The sequence below is a fragment of the Sciurus carolinensis genome, chromosome 11, assembly GCF_902686445.1.
Source record: "Sciurus carolinensis chromosome 11, mSciCar1.2, whole genome shotgun sequence".
In the NCBI taxonomy this organism is placed as follows: Eukaryota; Metazoa; Chordata; class Mammalia; order Rodentia; family Sciuridae; genus Sciurus; species Sciurus carolinensis.
The window spans coordinates 65,818,324-65,827,294 of record NC_062223.1 but is presented as its reverse complement, the minus strand read 5'-3'; positions in this window follow the sequence as shown (position 1 = coordinate 65,827,294).

Here is an 8,971-nt window from a genome sequence, read left to right as displayed (position 1 = left end):
AATAAAATGAAGTGATTTTTGAAAAGATAAACAAAATTGACAAACCTTTGGGTAGGCTGAGAAAAAAAAGAGGGAGACTAAATAAAATCAGAAGTGAAAAAAAGACATTAAAACTAATATGGGGGTGGGGAGCTGAGGATATAGCTCACTTGGTATAGTGCTTTCCTAACATGTACAAGGCCCTCGGTTCAATTCTCAGCACCACCACTAAAAACAAAACAAAACAAAAAACAAAACCCTAATGCACTACAATAGAAATACACATTAATAGAATACACACAGCTAGGCTTGATGTCCCCGGCATAAACAGTATTCATATATTTATATTGATTAGATCATAATAGATGACCATGGACACTTATATGCCAACAATTGGACAGTCTAGAAGAAATGGATAGATTTCTTAACTTATACAACCTACCAAGATTGAATTATGAAGAAATAGAAAATCTAAATAGAGTAAGGGGATTGTGTCAGTAATAAAAAAGTCACCTGCTGGGTGTGGTGGCACACGCCTATAATCCCAGCTCAGGAAGCTGAGGCAGGAGGATCATGAGTTGAAAGCCAGCCTCAGCAAAAGTGAGGTGCTAAGCAACTGAGTGAGACCCTGTCTCTAAATAAAATACATAATAGGGCTGGGGATGTGCCTCAGTGGTTGAGTGCCCCTGAATTCAATCCAATACACTGCCCCACTCCAAAAAAGTCTCCCATCAAACAAAAGCCCTGAACATGATGACTCATGGTCGAATTCTGGTGAATTTTTGAAGAACTAATATCAATGCTTAGACTCTTCCAAAATATTGAAGAGGAGAGAATACATTCAAACTCATCTTATGAGGCCAGAATTACTCTGATACCAAAACCAGAAAATGACAGTATAAAAAGAAAATGAATAAAAAAACAAAAGAAAAAGGAAAAAATTAAACCACTTTAGATACAAAAATCCTCAGTCAAAAGAAAAAAAAAAAAACTGTTAAAATATCTGCACCAGGAAACTAAATTCATAATCAGGTGAGGATTATCCTAGGGATGCAAGGATGTTTCAACATACACAAATCAATAAATGTAATACATCACATTAGTAGAATGAATAAGACAAAAGGATATGATCATTTCAATAGATATAGAAAAAGCATTTGACAAAATACATCTTTTTATGATAAAATCCCTCAGCAAGTTGAGTATAGAAACAACATACTTCAGCACAATAAAATTAATACATGACAAACACACAGAAAACACTATACTCAACATGAAAAAGTTGAAATCTTTTCCACTAAGATTTGGAAGAAAACTATGCCCACACTCACCACTTCTATTTAATATAGTACTGAAAGTCCTAGCCAGAGCAATTAAGCAGGAGAAAGAAAAGGCATCTAAACTGGAAAGGAAGAAGTTAAATTGTCCCTGTTTGCATATGACATGGTCTTAGATTTAGAAAGCCCCATAGACTACACACACACACACACACACACACACGAAACAAAACAAAATTGAAGAACAAGAATTAAGGTTTTAGTATTAAGAGCACAAGAGATGTTCAACAGAGAGTCATATAAAATTCTGCTGTTTATCTTTTCTGAAATTCCTGTTCTGGCAAACAGGTGGTTTCTTATACCTGCAGTATTTCATTTCCTCATGCACAGCTGTGTTAGACAACGTTTGATTTTATGAACCACATGCCAGACTTGGCAATATTTTTATAATGTACAGGAAAAAGCAAATTGTATTGCTTCATTTATTTTTCCTATACCAACAATGTAAATTTTCAGATTTAATATTACATGTTTTCTTCATAGTCAACTTTTGTAATATAAGCAGCTGTTTCTCCAGGAATATGGACAATAGTGTGAATTCATCCTTAAATTCACATGCAAAATAAAACACTGCTGATGAAAAAAAAAAACAAAAAACCAAAACCAACCCCTCCCCAAATAAAAACCCAACCTGCTGCAATTCAGTAAAATTGCAGGATACAAAAATCAACATATAAAAATCAGTAGCATTTCTATGTACTAACAGCAACCTGTTTGAAAAAAATATCAAAGAAACAATCCCACTTACAGAAAAAATATTAAGGAATGAAATTTAACCAAGGAGATGAAAGATTAGTAACTGAATTACATAAAACAATGAAAGAAATTGAGTAAGACATAGAAAAGAAAAGATATCCCATGTTCATGGATTGGAAAAATTAATATTGTTAAAATATCTGCACTACCCAAAGAAATCTACAGATTCAATGCAATCCCTACTAAAATACCAATAACATTCTTCACAGAAATAGAAAAAAATTTAAGATTCATATGGAACCACAAAAGACTCTACACAAAGCAATCTTGAGCAAAAAGAATTCGGCAGTAGTATCACACTATGCAACTTCAAGGCTATAGTAACCAAAACAGTATTTTAGTGGCAAAAAAAGCCAGATGCATAGACCACTGGACAGAGAATACAAAAATAAATCCACACATCTATAGGCAATTGATTTTCAACAAAGGTACCATGAGCACACAATAGGGAAAGGACAATCTTTTCAATAAATGATTTTGTGAAAACTGGATAACCACATGCAGAAGAATGAAATTAGACCATTCATAAAGATATAAGAATTAATTTAAAATGGATTAAAGACTTAATGTAAGGACCCCAAAAGCACAGGCAACAAAACCAAAATAGACAAGGGGAATTATATCAAACTAAAATGTTCAATCAACATAGTGAAGATAACCTACAGAATGAGATACAATACTTCCAAATCACATATCTGCTAAAGGGTTTATATCCAAAAATACATAAAAAATTCAAACAACTTAATAATATTAAAACAAATAACCTGATTAAAATTGGGCAGTGGACCTGAATAGACATTTATCAAAGGAAAACATAGAAATGGCAACACATATATGAAAAAATGCTCAACATCACTTATCAGCAGGGAAATGCAAATTAAGAACACAATGAGCTGTATCACCTCATACCTATTAGAATGCCTATTATCAAAAAGAAAATGTTTATTTACACAATAGAATATTATTCAACCATATAAAGGAGATTCTGCCATCTATATAACAATATGATGAACTTGGAGGACATGATGTTAAATGAAATAAACCAGGCACAGAAAGACAAATGCTACATTATCTCAATCATGTGGGAATCTAAAAAAGTACATCTTACAGAACTACAGTGTAGAATGGTGGTTTCCAGGGGTTGGGACAGTTGTTTCTGTGTGGTGCATGTGCGGGGGGAGGGGTGAGGGTTGTTGGAGAGATGTTGGTAAAGGATACAAAATTTCAGTGAGGAGGAGTAAGTTTAAGAGCTCTATCATACAACCTGGTGACCATAGTTAATAACATTATATTTTTGAAAAATGCTGAGTGTGGATGCTAAGTGTTCTCATCACCAAAATAACTTTGCATATGTTAATTAGCCAATCCATAATGTATATGTACTTCTAAGCATCACATTATATCTGATAAATACATACAATTTTATGTCAATTAAAAAAATCAGAGTAAAGTGTTCAGAATGAAGATAATATGTAATAATGTATATTTATATTTTATAGTTTAGTGCCACTAAACCAAAGCAACTGTGATCACTAATTTTATGTGTCAATTTACCTGGGCCATGATGCCCAGATATCTGGTTAAACATTATTCTGGATGTGTTTCGCGATGGTGTTTTTTGGATAGTATTAATATTTCAATTGGATTCTGAGTAAATCAGATCCCTCCATATCCAATCAGTTGAAGGCTATTATGTTTGGATGTGAGGTGTCCTCCAAAATCTCATGTGTAAGATAATGCAAGAAGGTTTAGAGGTGAAATGATGGGATTATTAGAGCCTTAACCCAATCAATGAATTAATCCCCTAATGGTATTAACGAGGTAACTGAAGGCAGATAGGGTGTGGTAGGAGTAGGTGGGTCATTGGGGGCATGCCTTTGGGTATATATTTTGTAAATTGAGCTTAATCTCTGTTTACCTCTCAACGGCCATGTCATGAACTGCTTTCCTCTGCTACACTCTTCCCCCGTGACACCCTGCCTCACCTTGAGCCTCACCTTGAATCACAGTAGTGGAAAAAGCTGACTAAAACAAAGGCCTTAACCATATAAGGACTGACATCTTTCCAGCAAAACGGAATTCTGTCAGCAGACTGCCTTTGCATTTAACCTGCAATTCGATTTGACCTGCAACTCTTCCTTGAATCTCCATTCTGCTGGACTAGCCCACTAGATACTGGATTTGCTTAGCCTCCACATTCAACAGAGCCAGTTCCTTAAAATCTCTCTGCACCTTGTGTTTCTACTGTCCCCTTCACCCCCACATACAAGCCTTGTTGGTTCTATTTCTCTGAAGAACTCTAATTCAGTAGCTCTCTGGAAATCTATTATGATCAAATAGAGTTGTCTTCTTAGGGAACCTGGAATTTCTCATTCTCTCACTTCCTTTGGAAATCGATCATTAATTTAATTTAAAAAGCCATTCATTTAAAAAGAAGTCCAGGTTGTAGGTAATTTTAAAAAGTGAAATTACAGTTTTGCAAGACTTAGTCATGTGAAGACTGACTCAGTCGCTAGCTGGTGAGTTTACAATGCTGTTGCTCTGAGAGCCAAAGTATACATTCTTATATACTAGAGTGGAATTCTGGCTTTGGATCATTTAATTGTTTGAAAACTTAAGCAAATTACTTATTTTGCATATTGAAATTACAGATTTCCCCCAGAGATATGCTATATGAATACTTATCTCTCTGTATAAGTCTTCTTTGAATTTTTCTGATGAGAAGAATATCAAGAATAAGTAACAAGTACAAAGATGATAATAATAATGATAATTTCAAAGTTATGCAGCACTATTTTTCTGAGCAATTCAAAGCACTTTCCCGTGTCAGATCTCAGTATCCTTAAGAGGGGATGGTAAAACGAAGATAGTAGTATCACAGTTCCACAGTTGATGAAAGTGAGGCATGCTGAGATCTATATTTAGGGTCTTGCTCCTAAAGTTGCACAAGGCAGGGTGTAGAAGACTGACACCACATTCCCTGAACAACTACTCTCCCTTTAAAATTTGTTTATTCATGTTTCCTGGGCCAGGAATTCAGGATCCCGTGATTCTGATTCAGATTTAAGCAGTAAACAAGAGCTGTACTTGTTATACGTTCAGATATTCTGTATTCCTAGCAATTTGCCACAGATTGCAATACAACCTTAAAGGATCACTTTAATGATAAGGTGAGAATTTCAAAGATATATAAATACTATTGAGAATTCTTGCATGTCTGGATCTGGAATTGAGTACTCATCATGGCTCCTAATTTTAGACTGAAAATATTAGGGGAAATGGGAAAGATAATGTGAGAAAATGGGAAAGTTTTGTGATGCTAGGTGACAAAGTCAGCAGTTTTATAGAATACCAGTTGTATTCTTTTTTGAATCTCAAATTTTGGTATTCAACTAAAGTATAGAATAGTTTTCATTTTCCCCCATCAAACTGAAAAGAAACTAAATGCAACTGCTTTAGTTCACATTAAAATTGTCTAAAGCATATTTATTGTATTAATTGTGATTTTAAAGAAAGATTAAATTGTGATTTTATTGAAAAATTAATGACTTACTAAAATAATTTTAATTATCACTGGTTGAATAATGATTGGCTTTTAAAAAGAAAATAATGAGTTGATACTAAAAAAAACAAAAGAAATTTGAAGATAGTATGGCAGAGGTGTATAATCCTTTACTATTATCTCTATTGACTTGAATGCAAGAAAGAATGTTTACCCTTTGACTAATATTGTATTCTGTTTTCTTCAGAAGGTTAGAAACACACTTTTCAATCATATATCATGATCCCCCTTTGCTCTCTCCTAAATTTACTAGGGATTACAAAACTATATCTTTTCCTATTTTCCTATCATCAAAAAGAAATAATACACCTTGTCTTCTTCCAAAACCTGTTCTTCAAATTCTCAGATATGATAACTTTGGATTATTCTGGTCCTATTTTTCTCCCTCTGACTTTGATTTAGTGGTTTGTCAATATAGATCTGCTTTCCCTTTGGTTATAGTAAAATGTGGAAAGGTAAACTGTAATCAGAAAAGTGTCAGAATTTACCATTGATGTGGTAATTATTTAAGGCCCTTTCTCACCAATTTTTCCCAGATCGTACTGAATATATCTGTGACTTATGATCATAGTAAGAGCATGCAGAAAGGAAACAAACTTAAAATGTGCTCGCCAGAAGATAACACACAACAAAAACAAAACGTGAAGTTCTAATATAAATGATGCTTGAAAAGGGAAAAAAGGATTAAAAAAAAAGATACAGTGAATTAACTAAAAAATAACAGACAATTCTTTGTTCTTGTTTATCATTCTCATTCAAAACCAAGACATTTTTATTTGTATACTGTGATAAGCATTATCTCTTCTAAGGAAGGGAAGGAGTCATGGACAAGCCCTGAGCTCAGTTGTAGGAATGTGAAAATGGAGATGTGCAGTACTGTGGGGCAGATTAGTCTCTGGGAGAGCATTGGGTCAGCATTGTTTTACCATGGTATGTTTGCTTTCTGTTTTGAGATCCTTGGTGACTCACAAATGTTCTCTTTCTCCCCACCCTTTATCTAACCAGCCACAATAAAATCTAACTATCCGAGATCAGTATGTTTATAACTAAGGAAAGGCAGGTATTTGGTGCAATGGTAACCAAAATTTACCTTTCCACATTTCACTATAACCAAAGAGAGAAGAGATCTATATTGACAAACCACTGAATCAAAGCCAGAGGGAGAAAAAAAGGACCAGAATAATCCAAAGTTATCATATCTGAGAATTTGAAGAACTGAGGTTTTGGAAAAAGACACGGTGTATTATTTCTTTTTGATGATAGGAAAATAGGAAAAGATATAGTTTTGTAATCCCTAGTAAATTTAGGAGAGAGCAAGAGGGATCATGATATATGACTGCAAAATGTGTTTCTGACCATCTGAAGAAAACAGATGGGTAGTCAAAGGGTAAACATTCTTTCTTGTATTCAAGTCAATACAGATAATAGTAAAGGATTATCTAGAAAAGCAGCTATTCCTTTGCCCTCAGTTCTATCTCTAGACCAAATGCAGCTCATTGAAGTCAGAATTCATTTCTGCTTCATCTCTATATTCTGCAGGTACATTATCTGTCACCTGTGGTTATTTGACAAATATTTGCTGAATTGTTAGTGTGTTAGAAGTAACATGGGTCTTTCCCCAGTAAGGTCACGGGTAAATTCATAATAATAATTAACACTTATTAGATCATGTTTCAGATTATGTTCTAAATGTTTTACACATATACCACCAGCCTTTGGTGGTGGTTGATATTATTCTTTCTTTAATAGCTCAGAGAACTAAGTAGTAGTACTGGGATTTGAGACTAGGCAATATGGGTTGGATCCCAAATGCTGTACCACCACTTATAGTACCTCAGATTAATTAGTAAAGAGCCCCAGGGCAACTTTATAATACATTAAATCTTTATTGGATATGTGCCTGACTCAAGAACCAAGAAAAGGAAGTATCATACTAGGCTGGGGAGTTACTAAATATAGTGGAAGTTGGCTGATAGTAAGCCCTGGGAATCAGGAAGAGCCTCTGACAGCCTATGGAGTGGGTGGGGCAAATGTACTCATACCCAGTTTAGTTAGTTGATAATAGAGCAGTGAATTTCCGAAGTTCATAAATCCTTGGTTGGGTACTTATATGCCGAGTAGAAATTTCGGAAACAACAATGAGGGAGAAAAGGAGGAGGAGAAGGAAGACGGCAGAAGAGAAGGCAGGAGGAGGGAGACAGAGAAAGACAAAGATTAAAAACCAAGGACAAAAACTGGCATTGGAGGATGTATTAGGGAACAGATGGAACCAGGAGGCCAAGCTCTGAAGTTGATGAATTAATTGTAGTGGCAATATGCTTAAAGAGTTTTAACATTTCTCCCTACCTCCATCCCTGGATGCCTGCTCCTAAAAAGCCTTTTGATCACAGGAATTATGTAAACACTGACAAGTAATAATAAGCATGACTTTATAAAAAGAAAATTTCTCTCTACTATGGTCTGAATGTTTTGGCTACCCTGCTCCCCCATCCCCAAAGTTTGTGTGTTAAAACCTTAACTCCCAAGGTGATAGCATTAAGAGGTGGGAGCTTTGGGAAGTGATTAGATCAAGAGGTCAGCGCCTCATGAATAGATTAGTGCCCTAATAAAAGAAGACCAAAGTTTGCTTCTCTACCATGTGAAGACACAGTGTGTGAGAAGGTGTACCATGTCAGAATCAGAACAAGTGCCCTCACTAGGCATTACATCTGCTGGCACTTTGATTTTGAGTCTTCCAGTCTCTAGACTGTGAGAAATCAATTTCTGTAGTTTAAAAACTACGCAGCATAAGGAATTTTGTTATAGGATCCTGAATGAACTAATATACTCTCAAACCAATCTTCTGTAACAAGACGACTAGAAGGTGAAGTGATTACGAAATTAAGTTTGATTTGAATGGAGTTTTGAATTTTATTTGGTGTACCTGTCTCTCTAAAGAAGACAATTAGGAAGAAGTGGTCCTGATTAGACAAAAGTAGTACAGTTTCTTCCCCACAACCCCACCTCAGTGACTGAAGAGGCTTACCATCTCCCTTGTCCAGTCACTACAGATGGGTGCACAGAAAGATAAACTTCTAACAGGCACCAGGAAAAGAGTAAGAGCATCACACAACACTCCCCAGGACTTACCTACTGGAGACCTCAGGGAAGAAAGGGAGAAGGGAGGGCTACTCTAGGTGAGTGACATGGTCAAGTAGGTTGTGAAACAGATCTCATGAGCCTGGGAATTAATCAGTCAGTGTCAGAACAGAAAGCTATACTTTAAAAATTTCAATTTTCCTTTTTGTAATTTCTTTTGTTGAATGTCCTTTTGGAGTCCATTATGTTTTAATGGAAC